General features: G+C 43.0%; 1 pseudogene; it reads right to left on the bottom strand.

The window, feature by feature from the left end:
• Positions 1-652: 652 nt before the first annotated feature.
• LOC100357000 (E3 ubiquitin-protein ligase Mdm2 pseudogene) lies at positions 653-2,198 on the bottom strand (annotated as a pseudogene).
• Between the last annotated feature and the right edge of the window lie 24,034 nt (positions 2,199-26,232).

Raw genomic sequence — 26,232 nt, 5'->3', positions numbered from 1 at the left:
CACTAAATTCCGAAAGTGTGGAAAAGGCCTAGTATACCTGCCTACCCAGAACAATCTGAGTTTACTAGGGAGGCTTGGGAAGGTTTTGTGTGGGGGTAAATGATGGCTATTTTCTCAACTAACATCGTTACCACAAGTACTCCTTACCACATGGTTACACTGAAAAGACTTAAAGAATAAGTACATGTTTCACTTACAGAGCACCAAATACAGCTATCAACTTCTTTATCTGAAAAAAGTATTTTAAGCTCTGAGAGTAGAAAAACTAAGGCTCAGACAATTTAACAGTATCCAAAATTTAAATATTAACTCTTTCACAAATATTTTCTCTCCTTACACAAAAGACACTAAATGTATATTTCAATGTCCTATTTATATATGTATTTTTTAAATCCAATACTTATCATTTACATTTAGAAGAAAGTGGTGTGGCAACTATTTAAAGTCAAGAGTAAGGGTAAAGAATGAGCTATAGTCATTTATCCAACACAAATCATATTACAACCCAAGTGAAATTTTCCTTTGAAAAGTAAATATTCATTTTCCCCCTCCCAAAGTTAAATTACACTGTAAAAGGGCAATCTAGGTGGACTGAGACAATTCCTCTCTTTGATATATGTAAATAAATATAGATCCATGTTGTCTAAATGTTTAGGGCTTTATAGTTAGAAATATATAATGCCATTTCTATGGACAGGTAAATTATTTGAAATAAGTTAGCACAATCATTTGAATTGGTTGTCTACATACTGGGCAGGGCTTATTCCTTTTCTTTAGTTTTTTTGGCACATGTGAAACATGACTTTAGGTGTCCTGTTTTGCCATGAACAATGCAACCATTTTTAGGTTGACCCTGGCAGATCACACAAGGTTCAATGGCATTAAGGGGAATATTAGATTCCGTACTTTCTTCTTTGTCTTGTGTTTCTTCCCTCTCAAACTCTTTGACATCTTCTTGGCTGCTATAAATAATGCTATTAGAAGTTGATGGCTGAGAGAAGTCCTTTCTTGTGATTGAGAGGCTTGTGTGCTTTTATCATCATTTTCCTCAACACATGATTCTTGGGAATCATCTGCTGTATTTTTTTTTTACAATCAGGAACATCAAAGCCTTCTTCTGCGTGTGTCAAGTTTGCTAGTTTGGCTTTCTCAGGGATTCCCCCTTTGTCTTTCCCCTTATCTTCAGGAAGCCAGTTCTCACGGAGGGCCCAACATCTGTTGCAATGTGGTGGAAGGGGAGGATTCATTTCATTGCCTGAAGTACACTTCCAATAGTCAGCTAAGGAAATTTCAGGATCTTCTTCAAATGAATCTGTCTCACTCTCCCCTGCCTGATACACAGTAACTCGCTATGCCTCATCATCTTCATCTGAGAGTTCTTGTCCTTCTTCACTAAGGCTGAAATCTTCTGAATCTAGAGATTCAACTTCAAATTCTACACTAAACTGATCAGAAACTGAATCCTGATCCAACCAGTCACCTGAATGTTCACTTACACCGTCATCAAGATCCAGGTTTGATGGCGTCTCTGTCGATTCACTGCCACTGCTTCTTTCACAACATATCTCCCCTATTACACACAGAGCCAGGCTTTCATCAAAGGACAAGGAAATACTATCTGATTTGTGGTGCTTTCTTTGGCATTTAGATAATTCATCTGATTTTTCTTCTGTCTCACTAATTGCTCTCCTTCTGGATGAGGTAGATGGTCTAGAAACCGAACTTGAAGACGAAGGTTTCTCTTCCTGCAGCTCCTGATCAGGGTCCTTTTGATCATTCCCACCTTCAAGGTGACACCTGTTCTCACTCACAGATGTACTTGAATCTGATGGTTCCTGCTGATCGACTACTACCAAGTTTTTGTAGATCATTGTATATATTTTCCTGTGCTCTTTCACAGAGAAGCTTGGCACTCCAAACAAATCTCCAAGAAGATCATTTGAACAATACACAATATGTTGTTGCTTCTCATCATACAATCGTTTAGTCATAATGTACGGGCCAAGATAAAATATAACCTCTTTCATGGTGTAAATGCCTTTTTGTGCACCAACAGTCTTTAACAACTTCAAAAGCAATGGCTTTGGTCTAACCAGGGTCTCTTGTTCCGAAGCTGGAATCTGTGAGGTGCTTACAGCACCGTCAGTAGACACAGACATGTTGGTATTGCACATTTGCCATGCCGGGGGCTTTCTCACCTGGCGTGGGGGTGGAGGTCCCTCGAGCCTCCCTCGTCCGCTTACGGGGCGCGCAGACGCCCGCCGCCGTGGGCCTCGGCGACCATTCCACCGGCGGAGCCAGGCCACTAGGGAGCTCCGACTCACGGAATCCCAAGAGGAGGGAAGCTCCCCGCGGGGAAAGCGGCAAGGACCTGGGCCAGGGAGTCACAGCCGCCCCTTAGGCTCGTCTACTATCTTCGTTTTCCTCGAAGTCATACAGAGGTAGGGCCGCGCAGGCCCCAAAAGGAGCCAGGCCCACCAAGGTGCTGCGGCGCGCGCCCCCTATCCTGATTTTCTTCCATGTAGACTTTCATTTTATGGCTTCAGTAACTGCATTTCCATTGCCCTGAAAATTCCACAATTCCAAGAACCCTTTTATCTTGCTCATGTCAGCAGCTGGCAAGTGTCTGGCATGTAAGGGTTTTGGAATATATAAGAATAAACAAGTAAATGAAGTCAAGATACTAAAATTGTACAAATCCATCTTGTAACAACATTCGTCTGTGGATATTATAAGACTGATGATAAAGCTGAAAGAGCATCTATCCAAATTAAACTAGTTTGACCAGTGAAATATACACACTTTTAAAATATTGATTGATGGTTTTGGAAGAGACAGAGAGTATTTTCTCATTTGCAGGTTAATCTCTTTAATATTTACAGTAGCCAGTGATGGACCAGGCATACACTGAAAGTCAAGATTGTAACTTGTTATCTCCCATAAACAGCACCTTACGCACAAAGAAAAAGTGATTTAATGAACAAAATTATGTCAGCATTGTGGCTTACATCTAATGCACCCATTTTATTGTGCAAGAATGTGTACTTAATGTAAACATACCTGGACGGAAGTAATTTCCATAATAAATCATCTTGTGGAAAAAAATCATGCTTTGGAAAAACCCAACTTCTGTCCCATGTCAGGGCACATTTATGAATATAAATTATGTTATTACAGGGCCTTATGGGAGCTTAGAAGAGGGTTCCTGTTGCCACCATTGTTAACCCAGATTACAATTTAGACTTTTGGAACCTGCCTGGTTCAGCCATGGCTATTTCAGATATAAAGTGCTGGTGCTGTGGCGTAGTGAGTAGAGCCGCCTCCTGTAGTGCCAGCATCCCATGTGGGCACTGGTTCAAGTCCCAGCTGCACCACCTCCAATCCAGCTCTTTGCTGTGGGAGAGCTATAGAAGATGGCCCTAGTCCCTGGGCCCCTACACCCACATGGGAGACCTGGAAGAAGCTCCTGGCTCCTGGCTTTTGATTGGTGAGGATCAAAACATTGCAGCCAATTGGGCAGTGAACCAGCTGATTGAAGACTCTCTCTCTCTCTCTCTCTCTCTCTCTCTGCCTCTCCTTCTCTCTCTATGTAACTGTGAATTTCAAATAAATAAATAAATCTTTAAAAAAGAATAAAACAGCAAATGGGAAGTCTATCTCTATCACTTTCAAGTCAATCAGTCAGGGTTTTTAAAATGTGTATAATATTTCAGCGGTAAAATTGGTTTGATTTCGAGTATATATTCTTTCAGCTAACCTATCATCTGTCCCATAAAATCCAGTGAGATGTGCTGTATTATGTTACCAGATGGATTCATGCAATGTTTGAATGTTGACATCAGTTACTCATATTGTTACTCATTTCATCACTCTTACATGCCACACACCAACTGTTGACATGAACATGACAGTTGCTGTCATAAAATTTGTGATGTATAGAGACACAGTTATTGAAGACGGGACATTAAAGTGTAACATAGAAGAAAATCAGTCTAGGAATAGTGTGTGAGTTGCATAGCATTGGGTTGACTAGAGAATACTTGTAAAATCTTAATATCAATGATTTCCAGGGCATTCACAGTTGTAACTTTGAGATGTTACATTAGAAATCACCTGAAATTTTTGAAAACATTAGTGTAAGTAGTCATGTCATGTTATGTTTTGGAATATCAAATTGTATTAAATACAAAACACATTCTGTGGTCTACAGCTACTTTATGCACAGAAATATGAAAGCTGTTATAGCTATAATGCCCTCTAATTTTATTTTGCACCTTCAGGATTCTTTTGGAAATTCTCACCATTCCACCATTTGAGATGAATTTTTAATATGTATGCAAGTTTAAGAAGAGGGTGATATTTTGATATTAACTGGATATGAACATTTTTTATTGAATTAATCTATCAAGATAAGTTTTATGTTTCTTTATTCACTCAATTAAAAACAATTATCTCTATGCCAGAAAAAGACACAGAAACACAAGAGGGCAAGAGGCAGTGCCCATTTGCAGATCCATTTTTCTTTTTTTTTAACTTTTATTTAGTAAATATAAATTTCCAAAGTACAGCTTATGGATTACAATGGATTTTCCCCCCATAACTTCTCTCCCACCTGCAACCCTCCCAATTCCCACTCCCTCTCCCATTCCATTCACATCAAGATTCATTTTCAATTATCTTTATATACGGAAGATCAATTAAGTATATATTAAGGATTTCAACAATTTGCACCCACACAGAAACTTAAAATGTAAAATACTGTTTGAGTACTAGTTATAGCATTAATTCACATCGATCAACACATTAAGGACAGAGATCCTACATGAGGAGTAAGTGCACAGTGACTCCTGTTGTTGACTTAGCAAATTGGCACTCTTATTTATGGTGTCAGTAATATCCCTAGGCTCTTGTCATGAGTTGCAAGGCTATGGAAAACTTTTGAGTTCACGGACATCGATCTTATTTAGACAAGGTCATAGTCAAAGTGGAAGTTCACTCCTCCCTTCAGAGAAAGGTACCTCCTTCTTTGATGACCTGTTCTTTTTTTTTTTTTTGACAGGCAGAGTGGACAGTGAGAGAGAGACAGAGAGAAAGGTCTTCCTTTGCCAATGGTTCACCCTCCAATGGCCGCCGTGGCCGGCCCGCTGCAGCCAGCGCACCACGCTGATCTGATGGCAGGAGCCAGGTGCTTCTCCTGGTCTCCCATGGGGTACAGGGCCCAAGCACTTGGGCCATCCTCCACTGCACTCCCTGGCCACAGCAGAGAGCTGGCCTGGAAGAAGGGCAACCAGAATAGAATCTGGTGCCCCGATCGGGACTAGAACCTGGTGTGCTGGCGCTGCAAGGTGCAGGATTAGCCTAGTGAGCTACGGCGCCGGCCCTGATGACCTGTTCTTTCCACTGGGATCTCACTCATGGAGATCTTTCTTTTTTTTTTTAATTTTTTTTAAACTTTTATTTAATGCATATAATTTTCCAAAGTACGACTTATGGATTACAATGGAGATCTTTCATTTAGTTTTTTTTTTCTAGAATGTCTTGGCTTTCCATGCCTGAAATATTCTCATGGGCTCTTCAGCCAGATCTGAATGCCTTAAGGGCTGATTCTGAGGCCAGAGTGCTGTTTAGGACATCTGCCATTCTATGAGTCTGCTGTGTATCCCACTTCCCATGTTGGATCGTTCTCTACCTTTTTGATTCTATCAGTTAGTATTAGCAGACACTAGTCTTGTTTATGTGATCCCTTTGACTCTTAGACCTATCAGTGTGATCAATTGTGAACAGAAATTGATCACTTTGACTAGTGAGATGGCATTGGTACATGCCACTTTGATGGGATTGAATTGGAATCCCCTGGCATGTTTCTAACTCTACCATTTGGGCAAGTCAGATTGAGCATGTCCCAAATTGTACATCTCTTCCCTCTCTTATTCCCACTCTTATATTTCACAGAGATCAGTTTTAAGTTAAATTTCAACACCTAAGAATAATTGTGTGTTAATTATAGAGTTCAACCAATAGTATTAAGTAGAACAAAAAAATACTTAAAAGGTTAAGTATTAAGTTGTACATGAGCCAAGACCAAAATAGACATTTTTCAAAAGAGGAAATCCAAATGGCCAACAGACACATGAAAAAATGTTCAGGATCACTAGCCATCAGGAAAATGCAAATCAAAACCACAATGAGGTTTCACCTCACCCCAGTGAGAATGGCTCACATTCAGAAATCTACCAACAACAGATGCTGGTGAGGATGTGAGGAAAAAGGGACACTAACTCACTGTTGGTGGGAATGCAAACTGGTAAAGCCACTATGGAAGCCAGTTTGGAAATTCCTCAGAAACATGAATATAACCCTACCATACAACCCAGCCATCCCACTCCTTGGAATTTACCCAAAGGAAATTAAATTGGTAAATAAAATAGCTATCTGCACCTCAATGTTTATTGCAGCTCAATTCACAATAGCTAAGACCTGGAATCAACCCAAATGTCCATCAACAGTTGACTGGATAAAGAAGTTATGGGACATGTACTCTATAGAATACTATACAGCAGTAAAAAAAAAATGAAATCCGGTCATTTGCAACAAAATGGAGGAACCTGGAACACATCATGCTGAGTGAAATAAGCCAGTCCCAGAGGGAGAAATATATGTTCTCCCTGATCGGTGACAACTAACCAAGCAAAAAAAGGAAACCTGTTGCAGATCCACTCTTCAAATGCACTTGATGGGTAGAATTGTGACAAGATAAAGTCAGGAACTGAACTAGCTATCATGATCTTACACATAGATTGCAGGAAATCAATTAGATGTATCATTTTCTGTTACCTTCTTAGGTGAACCTAAATAGAAAGCTGATATTGAGAAGGTGAGTCTTGAACCCAGTTTCTCTGAAACGGGAAGCAGATATTCCAACTTGTGTCTTTATTCTTAGGCCACATTCACACAACTATGATATGCATTTTGTATGATCATTATGAAGAACTCAAATTTGTGTGAGATATAAAAAATGCTACACTATAATTGCATTCTTAAGTTCCATGATGGAAAGTAGCCATGGAGTAATGCTCCAAACACAATTAGAGCAGAGGATTTCCCTCTTAGTGTTGCACATACCCTGCCCTGTGTTTGTGAAGCCCACTGCACACTCTAGTCGGGCAGCTGCCTGGCCCAGGGCCTTCTTCCCAGACTCAAGTACAACCCACCCTCTTTACAAGTTCTGTCTGCACTGAGTCCCCATATGCAATTACTCCACTATGCAAATCTCAATGAAAGCAGGCTTCTCTCGAGAGCTAATAAGTAAACCCCAAATTCACAACATGTGTAAGTTCATGAAAAATGGAATCATCAACTACTGACACTTGTGAATCCCACAAAGTAGAACTCACGGTGTTCTCAGAAACATTTTTCATTTTACTTTTAAAAAAAGTAAAGAACAGAACACATCAAGTAGAGTCCTTGTGGAAATGGCCATCTGGTCTGATATTCTGAGGCTAGTCCTATTGCTGCATTGATCTTTCCTCAGAGATTTCCATCTCAGAGGCATTCTTTGCAGCAAAACAAGACCAAATTTTAGATAACGTCAAGCCTCCTGCCAGTTCCACACTCTTATCAGTTGCACCCCTTTCTCTAATTCTGAAATCTGCACTAATTGCCATGAATGCTGAAAAAAGTTTAGGGGCCTCATGGCTGCTTATAGCTTCTGGGAATAGATGAAGCCTCAAGCAATATGGGGAAAGGGAGAGTGGCAGAATTAGGGATCACTCATTACACACATGTGCGTGCCCTCTATTGTTTGGGAGGTGCATCCAGTGCCTATCCTGCTGGACTGGAGGAAGAAAGTGGGAGACTTTGGCTATGGGAACATGGGCAAAGGACTGAGTATTCTTCGATTTTCTTTTGGATCTCAGTTTCCTGAAAGGCCTGACTTGGCTCTCCATGCATCCCCTGAATGTGCTCTCCAGGACAGGAGGTGTCTTTGCTTTAACTGATGTGACATCAGAACAGAGTCTGGCATCAATGGCCCCGGGCTGCCTTTCTACCCTCGGCGTCCCTGGTGGCTGGCTGGAGCAGTGGCTTACAGGCCACTGAGACTGGTTAAAATGTTTGCAGTGCCGCAAAAGCAAACAAGCAAGACCTAGCAGTCTATTCAGCCTTGGTGTAACCAAAGAATCCACCAATGGCACCCTAGCCACTGGTGCCTTGGCCTTGAGTATCAACATATGGACTGACTGCCATCTGCCAAATTTCTTCAACTGTTTCTGGAAGGCAGTCACTGCCAGACTTAAGGACATTCAGTTTGACTGTTTGCAATCACTGCACCCTACCAGTTTCTTTGGATGCAGAGGTGATGGGAGCCTGGTCTCATATTCCACATTCTGCTCAATACCCTCTATTGCTGCACAAACTGGGTGGGATGACAGATGTCTTCATTTGACATCTGCAAGTCGCTTCTCAAGTTTTCTAGTCTGTGCTCAGGAAGCCATATTTAGTCAGCATAGATGCGGGGCTGGGCACATTCCCATGGAGCCAGGGCTGCAGAGGCTCATGGGCTGAGACTGTCTTCTGAGGTAGGCATTGGGTGCCAGGTTCCAGGATGGGCAGAAAGGAGCAGCAGCAGGGGGTCTGACTTTGGGCTCATGATTCTTCTGGTTCTTGTGGAGCAGTGCAGGCAGCTGATGATGCTGATCACGGGAGTCTGGTTGGATGGTTGCTTTCCACGGTCACTCCCTGTGGTGTTCCAGGCTCCAGTGGTGGTTGCAGCCCTGTCAAAAATTGCAAGCTCTCTGAGCCCAAGCATCTTCGGGCAGGGAACCCCTCAACCTGGCCTCCCAGAGGCTTTCTCCTTCAACAGTGGCAGGCATCAGCCCCATTGTGTCATCCTGCGCTCCTGGAGCCTAGCGCACTTTGGGACCCTGCTGAAATGGCTTCCTGGTGCCACTGCCAGGCTCAGGGACAGAGGAACGCAGGGGCACAGGATTGTGAGGTAATGTGGTGCTGTGGATGCCTCAAGGCTGGGGAGGGATGCATGCAATGTTGCACAAAATCCTGGGGAGAAGGGATCTGGCATTTCCACCCCTCCCAGTCCTGGTGGGGACTGGCAAAGATGTTGCCTTGATCATGTGGGTGTGTGTGGGGACAGAAATTTGTCCCAGCAGTGTGCTGCTCACCCCTTCAGACATCTGGGAAGTATCCACACATGGGCCTGGGCATGTATAGGGTGGCTCTGCACTGCCACCGGAAACCCCTCTTCAGCCCTCTGCCACATCTGGGAAGGATGTAGGGACTCTGGCCCACATATAAGTCCATGGAACCCGATTCTACCAGTGGAACTCTCAGGGACAAGGAATGGCCAACCCCGGATGGGCCTGAACTTTTGCTCCTTGTACCCTCTTCTCTCTCCTGCCTTCCCTTAGCCTGCCCACTCCTGCACCTCACCGTGTCTCCAGAGACAGAGAGACTCGGCAGTTGGCAATTCTCTGCAGAGTTCCCAGGTAGCCTGAGCATGGCAAGCAGAGCAAGGCAAGATGAGCCTTTTGTAGGGTGGTGGTAGGGAGCTGCGTTGTGGGAAGAGGACTCGTTAGGAGCTGAGAGGTAGTGATCCTGAGCTAGGACCCAGGATGGAGTGCAAGTCTGTTGGGCTTTGTGTGCAGGAGGGAGAAACAGCAACATGTAAAGTGGGTATCAGTTATGGCACAGTCGGCCTCTGTGGAGTCCCTTGGGATCTCAGGAACATGGTGCTGGGGCTAAGGAGCTGGATGGAATGAATGGAGCACTAGGGTGGAGTTTTTCACTCATCTGGGAGAACTGACTGGCCAATGGACACAACTTTGTGCATGTGGAGGATTGGCCACAGCCACATGGTTCTATACAGTGCTTTGCAGGTGTCTGGTGGCCATCTTATTACTCACTTTACCTGCTCTCCCTGCACTCCAGGTCTGCTAATGCAGCTGCATGTGTGGTTGTAGATGCTGAAGGTTGGTTCTTTTGCTGAAGACTGGAGGTTGTCAAAGGAGGAGGCAAGACTAAGAGTTGGGACAAGTTCTTGAGGGGGCCACTGACCTGGTCCTATGATGGGTGGGCATGAACTACTTTGAAAATTGGGCATCTTTGGCCAAGAAAGCTGAGTTGGCAGAGGAGATATTTGCAAATTCACCTGTGTTAAGGAAGTTAAATCCCTGTATCTGGAAGAAGTAATATATGCAAGTCAGTGTGGGGTTCGGAAGCAGCTCTCTTTATATTGTGTCTTGAGACAGAGCAGAGAATAAAGTCCATATTTACCAGCTTGACTCCAGAAAGCATAGACCCTTTGATCCTGCACCAGGGGAAGCTATAGCTTAGCACTGAGTTATGTATATTAAGGGCTGGGTAGACTTTGATTAGAAGGCATCCTGCAAGTGGAGGAGATGAGGAAGAGGAGGCAAACCTGGGGAATCTTGAATGGGTCAGTACATACCCATCTATGGGGCAACCTTCACTCATCTCCAGCAAGTTAGGAAAGAATAAATTTTTTTAATTTGCAAGAGAATTCTCTATCTTGGATATGTAAGTATGGGATCATATTATAGAAGTGTGGTAAAATGTTAGGATGAGTGCCCTTCCATAAAGTCTGAAATGTGACATCTGCCCTAGAATGGTATGTTGGGGCACAGGAATCACACACCCAGGGGCTGACAGACTAAGCTCTGGAGGGTGTCCATCATGTCTAGCCATGGGCAAAGGCTGGAGTTGAGCTCATGCCTTCAAGGCTCCCTCTCATATGGTGCATGGACTCTGCAGGAAATTTTTGTGCAATATCATGTACCAAGTGGATCCCACAGTTCAGCCTCTGGGGATTAAACTATAAGGAATAGGACAGACAGAGTTCCAGCCCTTGGGATGGGGAGAAGACTATGACACCTAAGCTGCTATTAGTGTTGGGAAAGACAATAACACAAGACAAGGAGCAGATGAAGAGTGTGTTGTATGGGAGGGGAAAATGGATGTGGAAACAGAATCTCAGAACAGTGGAGTGGCATGCCCAGTGTCACACACTGGTAAGTGGAAAGTCAATGCAGCCCTTGATCTCTAATTCTTGGACCCAATATTTCATGTCCACCATACTGTTCTGGGGTTCTCAGAAATGTCTACAGGAATGAACATATCCTGTGTTTGTCAACTCATTTTTCTTTCCCCATGTCCATGCCCTGTTACCCTCCCCAGGGATCTGCAGACCCAAGATGGCAGAGATGCCATATGGAATCTATTTGAAGGAGAGAGGAGTGCCCAAATTAGAAAAGCAGAACCAAAAATTAAAAGTAGTGGTTGGCCTGGGAGTGTCTTTGATTTGAAGCCATCAGTGGGTGGATCTAGCAGTGTGGGATTTTAAAGTGATCTCTCTGGCATTGGTGAGAATAATGCAAGCTATTTTCCCTCAAGGTCCATCAGCTGGAAGATATAAATTTACTTCAAAAAGTAAACCTATTACTGTGCTGTGAATATAACAATGGCATTTCTACTTAGCTGGCTAAATGTAGGAGATTGAGTGTTTCCACTTGCACAAGGTACTTCATTATTTTCCCTGAATATTAAGGATTGATTTTACTGAGTGGAGTCTCCTTTAACATAAGCTCTGGGGCAAAGTTACTTGTGTGTCACCGTGTGTCAGTATATCATAAGATGGGGCTTGGACACAGTAGCTATCAGGCTTGTTTCTACTGAATGTGTCTAAATATCCAGCATGAAGATTCAAAATTTTGTGTTGATTTGGACCAATATAGAATTTTTCTTATACATTGTAGGTGTTGGGGAGGAAGCTAGCAAATGGTAACAGATGTCATTTACTGTGGCCCTCCCCATCAGGAACTGGCCTCCTGTGGTGGAATGAGAAGGCCATGCCAAGATGGCCACTGGCAAGCGAGGGTCAGTTACTCAGGAATGGCTTTGAATCCAACCTGGCAACGGAGCCTGCCTGGAAACAGGCTGTGATTGGATGGCTTTGGAAACTGCCTGGCAACAGGCTGTGATTGGTTGGGGCATAGACCACCCCTTTGACCGGATTGACTGGTCTTGGCTATATAAGCTGTTGTACTAACTGAAATAAACAAGTCTGTGGGCTGCTTGCCTCAAGCCCACTTTCACCCGACTCCTGGGGTTTGTGTGGTGACTCCACGCCTCTTGCCCCCACCACGCTCCTCCTCTCAGAAATGAATCCACTACAACATTGTTGAGAAATCAAGTGCAACAGCCTCCTTTTGGGAATCTCACACAGATGTGTCCCCTCATCTACCTTTATCTGTCTCAGGTATGCAGCAGGAAGGCTCAAGCAGGAAGGAGGGAAATAAGAGGGTGGGAGATGGACAGCAATTTTGGGTCCTGAAAGAGGAAAGAAGCATGAATCAGCAAATGGTTGAGTTGGGGAGAGGAAGCAAATGGGAAGCAGTTTCTTAACTTTCATATTTCAAAAGGAAGGAAAGAAGGAAGCCATCTTAGCAACAACAATATTTCTGCATTCCCACAGGTGGTGTTCAGGGACAGGTGCATCGGGCAGAGAATGAGCCCTTGGCTGGAAAGTGGCACTCACACTTGTGGGTGAGGCAGAGCTGGTACAAGTCAGGATTGCATAATGCTGCTGACAAGTATCTCACAGGGGGCACTGGAGAAGTGCAACAGATAGCTGTGTTAGAGAGCTCACTCCTAGTCCAAGAGAGGTGGACCTGCAGGTACTTGGAACACTACCTGGTATATGGGCAGTGTTCAATCAACATCGACTCTTGTAGTGTTCTTTAGCCTCAGAGCTCAAAACTGGGGATGGAAGGTGGTTTCCAGATCCCTGAGATTGCATATAGAGTTTTTAATATACAAGAGCACTTTAAATAGTTAATGGAAAATGAGATTTAAAACTAATTGTATTTTGCTACAAGAAGTTTGGTTACCCATGCATCATTCTTTTGTAATGCACATTTTTTTCATTTATTTGCACATAGAGAAGTAGAAATAGAGATATAAAGAGAGAAAGAAGCAGAAATAAAGAGAAATATCCATTCTGCTGATTCATGTTCCAAATGGACACAATGTCCAGGGCTGGGCCAGGCTGAAGCCAGGAGTCTAAAACTCTAGGAGTGTCTCCCAAATGCTGACAAAAAAAACTGGGTCATGAATCATCTGCTGCTTCCCTAGGTGCATTAATAGGGAGCTGGATCAGAAGTAGAGCAGGCATTGGTGCCTATATGGGTTTAACCCACTATTCCACATGCAGGATCAAAAGTAGAGTTGTGAATTGAACCCAGAGACTCCAATATGGGTCGAGAGCACCTGAAGCAATGTCTTAACTGATGTGTCAAACAGCCAACCTATGGAAAGGAGATTATGATTGAGGAAATAACATAAACCAAGTTCCTCAGGTCAGCCATGACAGGGTTCTCAGGGGACCTGCAGTGCAGCACTGGTTGAAAGAATGGTGAGATCAGAACCTGAGGGCCTATTACAGAATGCTAAGTTTTTAAATGTGCTATGTAGGGGTGATGGGGTTGGGAGAAATGTTGCAAAGTTTTCTGCATCAGTGTGTGGGTCATTATCAGGTCTCTGAAATCACTAAGAAGCAATGTGAAGGACACAAGAGAGACTCAAATTAGCTCCAGTCAGGAAGTAGGGGCCATGTTCCATGAAAAAGTTTCTAGCCTAGAGGAGGATACAGGAAGTAGGTGTGGATTCTTGGGGCCAAGAGAACGCCATCACAGAGGAAGAGTAGAGGGGCATGGCAGAGAAGGGGCTGAGTGCATAGTATGTGGTGCACCCACCAAAGCAAGTTGCCAGCTGGTTTAGAATTTTGACTTCAGTGTTACTGCTTTAGATATCATTTGTTGAATGCCTTCCCTTTCCCTGGAAATAAGGCATCCTTTGGGGCTGACACTGTGGCATCTTAGGATAAGCCTCCACTTGTGGTGCCTGCATCCCCCATGAGCACCAGAATTCCTAGCTACTCCTCTTCTGATCCAGCTCTCTGCTTACTGTCTGGGAAAGCAGTGGCAAATGATCCAAGTGCTTCGGCCCCTGCACTCACATGGGAGACCCAGAAAAAGCTTCTGGCTCCTGGCTTCAGATCAGTCCAGCTTCAGCCATTGTGGTCACTTTAGCAGTGAACCAATGGATGGAAGACCTTTCTCTTTCTCTTTTTCTCTAACTCTGCTTCTCAAATAAATAAATAAAATCTTTTTAAAAAGACATCCTTTAAGTCATTGCTTTTATGAAGGTGGGTGCAATTATTCCCAGTTTACAAGTGAGAAAACAATTTACAGAGGTATGATAACTTTTTTCAAGCTGCCCAGCTATAGATGGGGCATCCACACATGTCAGGACCTGGCAAAGTTCCACATACATCTCTTGTCCTTGAGAGTATTTAACAGCCCCCCTTTCACTTTCAAAGGGGCCCCAGAGAATGAGAAATTAGGTTGATAATTAAACATGTCCCATATTGGAGTACTAGATTTAATTCCTGTCTCTGTCCTTGACTCCAGCTTCTTGCCAGTGCAGACCCTGGGGTACAGCAGTGATGATTCAAGTAGTTGGATTACTCCCACCCAAGTGGGAGACTTAGATTGAGTTACTGCCTCCTGACCTGACTTCATCTGATCTAGCCCCAGCCCAGCCCCAGGCTTAGAGGAATGAACCAGGAGGTTGAAACTCTATCTACCACTCAAGGAAGAAAGGGAAGAGGGAGGAAAAAATAAATAAAGAAGATAAAGAGTGTAGGAAAGGAAAAGAGGAAGGGAAACAATGAAAACAGATAAAGAAAAGGAGGCAGAGAGAAAGGAAAAAAGGGGAGAGAGGGGAGGAGATAAGAAAATAAAACAGAGAATCCAAACTTGAACAGATCATATATGGTCAACTAGAAATACGGAATGGAGGCAGAATTCACCCTCCAATTTTCCTGACTCCAGAGCCTGATCTCTTCTCAGTACTCATTTTGCCTTACCCAGGCACCATGCTCTTGGTCTATAGATATGGACTAGGTCAGTACTGTTGCAGTTTGGAGGATGAGGGTCTCATGTCCCATTGAAATCAGTCCATGGAACCAACTGCAACATCACAAGCTATCTCCTGCAGGGTAAGGGCCAAGTCCTTTCCAGTCATTCACCCATTGGTTCAGTGGTTGCACAGGATATCAGCAGACTTCTGCTAGAAACTGGCAGGCTCAGACTCATAGTTCAGCAGCCTCTGACACACCTATTTGTATGTCCCAAAAATCCCAGGTGACCTCCCACCCAAGAACCAAATGGGCTGGTCCTGCCTAACTTCTCAGACCAGACATGACCTCGGTGTATCCAGGGTGATATAACTGTAGATTGTTGCTACCAGATTTTAATTGTACAGCATAGTACTGTTCAGAAGGACCTCTGACATACCATGGGTTTCCAGTTGTAGTCTTCTGCCCTAGCTCCTGTCCACATTCCTGTCATTTTGCAATCCCTCTGAGAACAAGAATTGCACAGAACTAGTATTTGTACAGGGTTTTGAACATATTATCACTGACTTGGTAGGCCATACAGATTGACATTTATAATAGCCCTGGAAACATTAACATTTTTCCCCATTCACAGATGAAAAACTGAGGTGCACTAATGTTAACTGGCACAATTTTACCCAGCCAACAAATTGGGAGCCCTGTATTTGAATGCAGGCATGCAAGATCTCCAATACTAAATCTCAGTAGTTTCATTAAAAATGGTGGAAAAGCAAAAGGAAGACTCTCTGAGACTCAATATCAGGAGCAGCAGAATATATTAGGGTAACCAGGAGAAGCCCAAAGTTTTTTGAAAATTATCTTTCTAGCAGATGTCATTTGAGAAGCCCACCCAGATTGGGATGTGTAGATTCAAGTCCTGGCTCCTGTTTCCAGTTTCCTACTAATCTGTATCCTAGAAGGCAGAGGTGATGGCTCAAGTAATTTGGTCCCTGCTGCCAATGTGGGAAACCTGGATTGAGTTCTCTATTCCCAGCATCTGCCTGGCCTAGCCTTATCTGCTTTGTACACTGGATGAATGAGCCATCATATGGGTGCTCTGACATTATTCACAAGTATAAAGTCCATTACCTGGGAATATGAAAAAAAATTCCCTGTATATAAGAGGTGCATTTTTCATCTATCTCTTACTCAGAGAAAATATATCTGTTAAATAATCAGCATTAACAATTGGCTTTTATGGAGGTATCCTCTAAATTTGTAGTATTGGGAAAATAATATATAGTTGATACTCAGCTTAGGTGTGTCAAAATTTCTTAGAAAAAACTCAAGCCATATTTCAATAAGTAGCAGTAAGGTAGAGATAGGATATGAACTAGGGGCATGCTGTGAAATACTGATAAAAAAATGAAACCATCATGGGGATTTCCTGTTATTATTGACAATTGAGATGGTCTAGAAAATGTAGAATATTATTTGTTGCTATTTATTCAGAAAGTGTCATGCTTGAATTTCTTATTTATTGAAAAAAGTGCTTATGTAAAACTTGAACTTTAAGTGATATCAATAGGAAGACAGGGACATGACAGCCACACAAAGAACTCAATGTTTGTGTTCAGGTGAATTGTTTTCCAAAGTACTAAAAGAACATGCAGATGTGGTTAGAGACCTCTTATTTTAATAGCAAATCTTATTTGGCCTGTTTTTTCCACTGTAATTCTTGAGATTTTAGCCACAGAATGAAATAAGAGGGGATTTTGGCACTAAAATACTTCCTTGTTTCTGAGTACACTTTAGATAAAGCATCCTATGATATTGATGGGGGACATATATCTTGCAAAAACATTGAGAAACTATTAAGGCACTTTAAGTTTGAATGGTTTACAAGATATGACCTGAATTTATATCCCAAAAGCCCAATTTCTATTTTCTATACCCGTTGTGTTTGCTACTTGGATATCCCTGTATAGAAAATGTCAATTCTCAGAAGTATCCAATTATGCATTCTAAGTATCAAGTAATTGTTGGCTTTTTGGGGTCCCTTTGGATGTTACAGTTGAGATATTGTGGTGAAATGAGAAGGCCATGCCAAGATGGCCGCTGGCAAGCAAGCGTCAGTTACTCAGGAATGACTTCGGAAACCTCCTGGGAAACCACCTGGGAAACCACCTGGTAAACCACCTGGCAATGGAGTCTGCCTGGCAACAGGCTGTGATTGTTAGGGCATAAATCGCCCCTTGACCGGATTGGCTGCCTCGTCTATATGAGCTGCTGTACCGACTGAAATAAACAACTCTGCATGCTGCTCACCTCTGGCCCACTTTCACCTGACTCCCAGGGTCTGTGTGGTGACTCTGCACCTTTACCCCCACTGCACTCCTCCTCTCAGAATGAATTGACCTCAACATCTGGTGCCCAACGTGACTGAGAGAGAGACAAAGTGTCAGACTCAGCGAGGTCTCCCTTGATTTCGGCAAGTAGGCCCCTCAGTGTTTTGTGTGCTGTTCGATTCTGTGAAGGTGAGCACAGAACTCCCTCCTACACCCCTTTCCTTGTCCTCGGTCAAAGTGACCCCAGGTTGGGCACACACTGCCCAGAAGCATAACGCCGCTTCTCAGTTCTTCCTTTCACTTTTGGTTTGCCCGGAAAATTCATGTAAGGAATTGATCATCCCAGAATTTGGAACCAAGTCATCTTCCCTCACTTGAGACAGGTGATGCTCCAGAAACACCGTGTGGGCATATGGCCTTGACCTAATGAATCAAGGAAGTCCCCCACTAAGCACAGGACATACTTACAATCTGATACACATCTAACATAGGGAACCCCTGCATAATGCCATCAGCCACTAAGGTGCTAGGAATTTGTTTTGTTATGACAGCAGTGCTGTGGGTGTCTTTCCTTTGGCTAGAGGTGGTGTGGTGCACCGCTCTTAAGTGCTCAAACACAGGGAAAGATATCCCCTCTCAGAAGCACACACAGATTACCAAATATAATGAATCTGTGAGTGATAAGAGGCTGTCACTCCAGGCTGCTGCCTCACAGGCAACAGTTGATGACTTAGGGAGAGAGAGCTCCAACAGTGAAAATGACATGACATCAGACAACACAGCAATGCCTAGTCAGCCACCCCCCAAATATCCGTGGGATGAACTTAGATGACCTCGAGGCAATAACCCATGTGAGGTCATCCCATCTGCACCCAGTGAGAATTCCATTTGTGGCAGTCCCCAGGCACTCCAGGTTCTTGGAGCAGCAGCTAGACCCCATCCCACCTGCATGTTTGCCTTTAATGTAGGAGCAGACACAGAATTCAGGCCCTGGATTCCAACACCTGTAAATGGCCTTACTATGCTAAAAAAGGCTTCTCAAGAGTCAGGCCCTGACTGTCCCTACTTTGAACAGGTACTCATACAATGGGCAGGAAACCTTCAAATGGGACTTAAATTAAGATATTATGCCAAGATGGCGGAATAGTGAGGGCGCGCACCGATAGGCCGGGAAAATTTAGTTTAATAAAAGGGGAGTTACGGTAGCCTCAGAAAAAAGAACCAGGAAAATATTGCAGAGGAAACTCTTCTGGATTGAGGGGCCGTGAATCGGAGGACCTACTGGGAGAACAAGGTTGCCAACCGCGCGGAAGCCGAGCCGCGGGACCGAGCTGCGCAAGCCGCAGGCTCTGCGTGCCAGTGCTCGAAGGGGAGTGCATGCCACACAGACAACAGCGGGAAGACTTGGGACGTCCAGGGCTCCGAGTCCACACATCGGCGCTGGAAGGGGAGCGGACCTGCGTGGAGAGCGTGGGAGCCCACAGTTCGGGACACCAGCAGCAGACTCAACACACCAGCGCTGGAACATGAGGTGAGCCGAACCTCAATAGCCCGAGACACCGGCAGGCAAGCGGAGAGAGGAGACAAGAGGGAACGACCCCCGGGGGGGGGAAACTTCACCAGGCTAACTGGAAGAGAGAGAGAGGAAAAAAAAAAAAGGTGACTGGTACGGACACGGGTTTCTCTCTCTCCGCTCACCTCTCAAGGGTGAGCAAGACAAAGAGCAGGCGCCATCTTGGACATACGTCATAAGCAGAGCGACCTCAGGTCTGCACCAGCCCTGAGCCTAGCAGAAAAACCTGACTCTGGGCAGGGCAAATTAACAGGAGATTAGGACCTAGTAAATTTGTGGTGCTACTGAACTGAGACTGTGAAAAAAGAGACGGTGGGGGAGAGAACACATGGAATTCACGTGAGCACTCTCCAGAGACGCTACAATTCCGTAACTTTGGCAACCCAGTGGGAGACTGAAGGAGAATTTGAGCCCACTCTGAGGGCTGAACAGATTCCCTGTGTGGTCCTTGGGAAAGAGCTTCTGATCTCTGGCTCCTGTGGGTATATCATTTGCCTGCTAACTACCTCCAACTTCGTTCAGCTGTGCAGAATTACTTCCCTTTTGAATCAAAAAAAAAAAAAGACCGGCGCCGTGGCTCAATAGGCTAATCCTCCACCTTGCGGCGCCGGCACACCGGGTTCTAGTCCCGGTTGGGGCGCCGGATTCTGTCCCGGTCGCCCCTCTTCCAGGCCAGCTCTCTGCTATGGCCAGGGAGTGCAGTGGAGGATGGCCCAGGTGCTTGGGCCCTGCACCCCATGGGAGACCAGGAAAAGCACCTGGCTCCTGGCTCCTGCCAGGATCAGCACGGTGCGCCGGCTGCAGCGGCGGCCATTGGAGGGTGAACCAACGGCAAAGGAAGACCTTTCTCTCTGTCTCTCTCTCTCACTGTCCACTCTGCCTGTCAAAAAAAAAAAAAAAAAAAAAAAAAAAAAAAAGAGAGAGAGAGAGGTTTACCACGCCTAACCTGGGAGTGTCACCTTTGGCACACCAAAGAGAGCTCTCAGGCCACACCCATCTCAAGCCCTAAGGCTCCATCAAAAACAGATAGTCCACTTAATCTAGAGTCATAGGATAACAAGAAAAAGCACCACAGTGAAGAAACCAAATATCTCCAATATGCCAAATAACAAACGCAAAAACCGAGGTAATAAAAACAAGGAAGTCACCATGACGCCCTCAAATGAAAAAGACACCCCAATTCAAGATTATGAGGATGATGACAGAGAAGAAATGCAAGAAGCAGATCTCAAAAAATTGATAAGAACATTAAGAAGTTCTCAAAAACAAATTCTTGAACTACAGAAATCCTTAATGGACAAGATAGAAAATCTCTCTCGTGAAAATGAAATATTAAGGAGGAATCAAAATGAAATGAAACAACTAGTACAACAGGAAACTGGGATAGTGACTGAAGTGAAGAATTCAATAGATCAAATGAAAAACACAATAGAGAGCCTTACAAACAGAATGGGTGAAGCAGAAGAGAGAATATCGGACTTAGAAGTCAGAGAACAGGAAAGGATACAGTCAGACCAAAGAAAAGAAGAGGAAATTAGAAATCTAAAACATATTGTCGGGAATCTTCAGGATACTATTAAAAAACCCAACATTCGGGTTCTAGGAGTTCCTGAAGACATGGAGAGGGAGAAAGGATTAGAAGGCCTTTTTAGTGAGATATTAGCAGAAAATTTCCCAGGTTTGGAGAAGGACAGAGAAGACCACAGAACCCCTAATAAACACGACCAAAAGAGATCCTCACCACGACATGTTGTAATTAAACTCTCCACAGTGAAACATAAAGAAAAGATCCTAAAATGTGCAAGAGAGAAACATCAGATTACTCTCAGAGGATCTCCAATCAGACTCACAGCTGACTTCTCATCAGAAACTCTACAAGCTAGGAGGGAATGGTGAGATATAGCCCAGGTACTAAGAGAGAAAAACTGCCAGCCCAGAATATTATATCCTGCCAAGCTCTCATTTGTGAATGAAGGTGAAATAAAGACTTTTCATAGCAAACAGAAATTGAAAGAATTTGTTGCCACTTGTCCAGCCCTGCAAAAGATGCTTAAAGATGTGTTACACACAGAAACACAGAAACACGGTCATCAATATGAAAGAAGGTAAAGGAAGGAAACCAAGGAAGGAAACCTCACAGCAAAAGATCACAGGGAATTCAAAGCGTATATTAGAACTTATCTTTGGCAAATGGCAGGGCAAAGTTACCACTTATCATTAGTCACATTGAACGTGAATGGCCTGAACTGTCCAGTTAAAAGACACCGATTGGCTGATTGGGTTAAGGAACAAAACCCATCTATTTGCTGCTTACAAGAAACACATCTTTCCAACAAAGATCCATACAGACTGAAAGTGAAAGGCTGGAAAAAGATATACCATGCCAACAGAAATGAAAAAAGAGCGGGCGTAGCCATCTTAATATCAGACACCATAAACTTTACCACAAAAACCGTTAAGAGAGACAAAGAGGGACACTACATAATGATTAAGGGATCAATTCAACAGGAAGATATAACAATTATCAATGTATATGCACCTAATTACAGGGCACCGGTTTGTCTAAAAGATTTGTTAACGGACTTAAAGGGAGACTTAGACCCCAATACAATAGTACTGGGGGACTTCAATACTCCACTCTCAGAAATAGACAGATCAACAGGACAGAAGATCAACAAGGATACAGTAGATTTAAATGACACTATAGCCCAAATGGATCTAACAGATATATACAGAACTTTCAATCCTACAGCTAAAGCATTTACATTCTTCTCAGCAGTACATGGAACCTTCTCTAGGATTGACCACATACTAGGCCATAAAGCAAGTCTCAGCAAATTCAAAAGAATTAGAATCATACCATGCAGCTTCTCAGACCATAAAGGAATGAAGTTGGAAATTAGCAACTCAGGAATCCCTAGAGCATACACAAACACATGGAGATTGAACAACATGCTCCTGAATGAACAATGGGTCATAGAAGAAATCAAAAGAGAAATCAAAAACTTTCTGGAAGTAAATGAGGATAACAGCACAACATACCAAAACTTATGGGACACAGCAAAAGCAGTGTTAAGAGGAAAGTTTATATCAATAGGTGCCTACATCAAGAAATTGGAAAGGCACCAAATAGATGAGCTTTCAATTCACCTCAAGGATCTAGAAAACCTACAGCAAACCAGACCCAAATCTAGTAGGAGAAGAGAAATCATTAAAATCAGAGAAGAAATCAACAGGATTGAATCAAGAAAAACATTCCAAAAAATCAGCCAAACGAGGAGCTGGTTTTTTGAAAAAAAAAAACAAAATTGACACCCCATTGGCCCAACTAACTAAAAAAAGAAGAGAAAAGATCCAAATCAATAAAATCAGAGATGAAAAAGGAAACGTAACAACAGACACCACAGAAATAAAAAGAATCATCAGAAATTACTACAAGGACTTGTATGCCAGCAAACAGGGAAACCTATCAGAAATGGATAGATTCCTGGACACATGCAACCTACCTAAATTGAACCAGGAAGACATCGAAAACCTAAACAGACCCATAACTGAGACAGAAATTGAAACAGTAATAAAGGCCCTCCCAACAAAGAAAAGCCCAGGACCAGATGGATTCACTGCTGAATTCTACCAGACATTTAAAGAAGAACTAACTCCAATTCTTCTCAAACTCTTCAGAATAATCGAAGAAGAGGGAATCCTCCCAAATTCTTTCTATGAAGCCAGCATCACCTTAATTCCTAAGCCGGAAAAAGATGCAGCACTGAAAGAGAATTACAGACCAATATCCCTGATGAACATAGATGCAAAAATCCTCAATAAAATTCTCGCCAATAGAATGCAACAACACATCAGAAAGATCATCCACCCAGACCAAGTGGGATTTATCCCTGGTATGCAGGGATGGTTTAATGTGCGCAAGACAATCAATGTGATACACCACATTAACACACTGCAGAAGAAAAACCATATGATTATCTCAATAGATGCCGAGAAAGCATTTGATAAAATACAACACCCGTTCATGATGAAAACTCTAAGCAAACTGGGTTTGGAAGGAACATTCCTCAATACAATCAAAGCAATCTATGAAAAACCCACAGCCAACATCCTATTGAATGGGGAAAAGTTGGAAGCATTTCCACTGAGATCTGGTACCAGACAGGGATGTCCACTCTCACCACTGCTATTCAATATAGTTCTGGAGGTTCTAGCCAGAGCTTTAAGGCAAGAAAAAGAAATTAAAGGGATACAAATTGGGAAGGAAGAACTCAAACTATCCCTCTTTGCAGATGACATGATTCTTTATTTAGGGGACCCAAAGAACTCTACTAAGAGACTATTGAAACTCATAGAAGAGTTTGGCAAAGTAGCAGGGTATAAAATCAATGCACAAAAATCAACAGCCTTTGTATACACAGACAATGCCATGGCTGAGGAAGAACTTCTAAGATCAATCCCATTCACAATAGCTACAAAAACATTCAAATACCTTGGAATAAACTTAACCAAGGACATTTAAGATCTCTACAATGAAAATTACAAAATCTTAAAGAAAGAAATAGAAGAGGATACCAAGAAATGGAAAAATCTTCCATGCTCATGGATTGGAAGAATCAATATCATCAAAATGTCCATTCTCCCAAAAGCAATTTATAGATTCAATGCAATACCAATCAAGATACCGAAGACCTTCTTCTCAGATCTGGAAAAAATGGTGCTGAAATTTATATGGAGGCACAAGAGACCTCGAATAGCTAAAGCAATCTTGTACAACAGAAACAAAGCCGGAGGCATCACAATACCAGATTTCAGGACATACTACAGGGCAGTTGTAATCAAAACAGCATGGTACTGGTACAGAAACAGATGGATAGACCAATGGAACAGAATTGAAACACCAGAAATCAACCCAAACATCTACAGCCAACTTATATTTGATCAAGGATCTAAAACTAATTCCTGGAGGAAGGACAGTCTAGTCAATAAATGGTGCTGGGAAAATTGGATTTCCACGTGCAGAATCGTGAAGCAAGACCCCTACCTTACACCTTATACAAAAATCCACTCAACATGGATTAAAGACCTAAATCTACGACCTGACACCATCAAGTTACTAGAGAACATTGGAGAAACCCTTCAAGATATTGGCACAGGCAAAGAATTTCTGGAAAGGACCCGGGAGGCACAGGCAGTCAAAGCCAAAATCAACTATTGGGATTGCATCAAATTGAGATTTTCTGTACTGCAAAAGAAACAGTCAGGAGAGTGAAGAGGCAACCGACAGAATGGGAAAAAATATTTGCAAACTATGCAACAGATAAAGGGTTAATAACCAGAATCTACAAAGAGATCAAGAAACTCCACAAAAACAAAACCAACAACCCACTTAAGAGATGGGCCAAGGACCTCAATAGACATTTTTCAAAAGAGGAAATCCAAATGGCCAACAGGCACATGAAAAAATGTTCAAGGTCATTAGCAATCAGGGAAATGCAAATCAAAACCACAATGAGGTTTCTCCTCACCCCGGTTAGAATGGCTCACATGCAGAAATCTACCAACAACAGATGCTGGCGAGGATGTGGGGAAAAAGGGACACTAACCCACTGTTGGTGGGAATGCAAATTGGTCAAGCCACTATGGAAGTCAGTCTGGAGATTCCTCAGAAACCTGAAGATAACCCTACCGTTCGACCCAGCCATCCCACTCCTTGGAATTTACCCAAAGGAATTTACATTGGCAAACAAAAAAGCGGTCTGCAGCCTAATGTTTATTGCAGCTCAATTCACAATAGCTAAGACCTGGAACCAACCTAAATGCCCATCAACGGTAGACTGGATAAAGAAATTATGGGATATGTACTCTTTAGAATACTATACCGCAGTAAGAAACAACGAAATCCAGTCATTTGCAACAAAATGGAGGAATCTGGAACACATCATGCTGAGTGAAGTAAGCCAGTCCCAAAGGGACAAATACCATATGTTCTCCCTGATTGGTGACAACTGACTGAACACCAAAAAGGAAACCTCCTGAAGTGAAATGGACACTATGGGAAACGGTGGCTTGATCAGCATAGCCCTGACTGTTAATGAACAACTTAATACATTATCCCTCTTAGTAGTTTTTTGTCTGTTCTACTTAATATGACTGGTTTAATTCTGTAATTAATACACAGTTATTCTTAAGTGTTGAAAATTAACTGAAATGTGATCCCTGTTAAACATAAGAGTGGGAATAAGAGAGGGAAGAGATGTACAATTTGGGACATGCTCAAGCTGACTTGCCCCAAATGGTAGAGTTAGAAACATACCAGGGGATTCCAATTCAATCCCATCAAGGTGGCATGTACCAATGCCATCTCACTAGTCCCAGTGATCAATTTCAGTTCACAATTGATCATAATGAAAGGACTAAGAGTCAAAGGGAGCACATAAACAAGTCTAGTACCTGCTAACACTAACCAATAGAATAAATAAAGGGGAGAGTGATCCAACATGGGAAGTGAGATACTCAGCAGACTCATAGAATGGTGGATGTCCTAAATAGCACTCTGGCCTCAGAATCAGCCCTAAAGGCATTCGGATCTGGCTGAAAAGCCCATGAGAGTATTTCAGGCATGGAAAGTCAAGACACTCTGGCAAAAAGATCTCTGTGAGTGAGATCCCAGTGGAAAGAACAGGTCTTCAAAGAAGGAGGTACCTTTCTCTGAAGGGAGGAGAGAACCTCCACTTTGACTATGACCTTGTCTAAACAAGGTAAGAGTCGGAGAACTCAGAGGGCTTCCATAGCCTTGGAAACTCATTACTGGAGCATAGGGAGACTACTGATGCCATAGACAGGAGTGTCAATTGGTAAAGTCAACAACAGGAGTCACTGTGCACTTACTCCTCATGTAGGATCTCTGTCCTTAATGTGCTGTGCATTGAGATTTAATGCTATAACGAGTACTCAAACAATATATTTCACTTTGTGTTTCTATGGGGGTGCAAACTGTTGAAATCTTTACTTAATGTATACTAAACTGATCTTCTGTAAAAAAAAAAAGAAATTATCAATTCCCAACTTGACTCTCACTGGGATTAAACATGACAATAGGTCTGATCTGATTTCATCATCATTTAAAAAAAATCATCTATTATTTTTCACTTTATGTTTCTGTGTGGGAGCAAACTGTTGAAATCCTTACTTAATGTATACTAAGCTGATCTTCTGTATATTAAGATAATCAAAAATGAATCTTGATGTGAATGGAAGGGGAGAGGGAGTGGGAGAGGGGAGGGTTGTGAGTGGGAGGGACGGTATGGGGGGGAAGCCATAGTAATCCATAAATCGTACTTTGGAAATTTATATTCATTAAATAAAAGTTAAAAAAA

Source organism: Oryctolagus cuniculus, chromosome 15 (assembly GCF_051225735.1).
Source record: "Oryctolagus cuniculus isolate XC-2025 breed Fujian yellow rabbit chromosome 15, ASM5122573v1, whole genome shotgun sequence".
NCBI classification, from domain to species: Eukaryota; Metazoa; Chordata; class Mammalia; order Lagomorpha; family Leporidae; genus Oryctolagus; species Oryctolagus cuniculus.
Note: the sequence above shows the minus strand (reverse complement) of the source record. Positions and strands in the feature narration are given on the sequence as shown.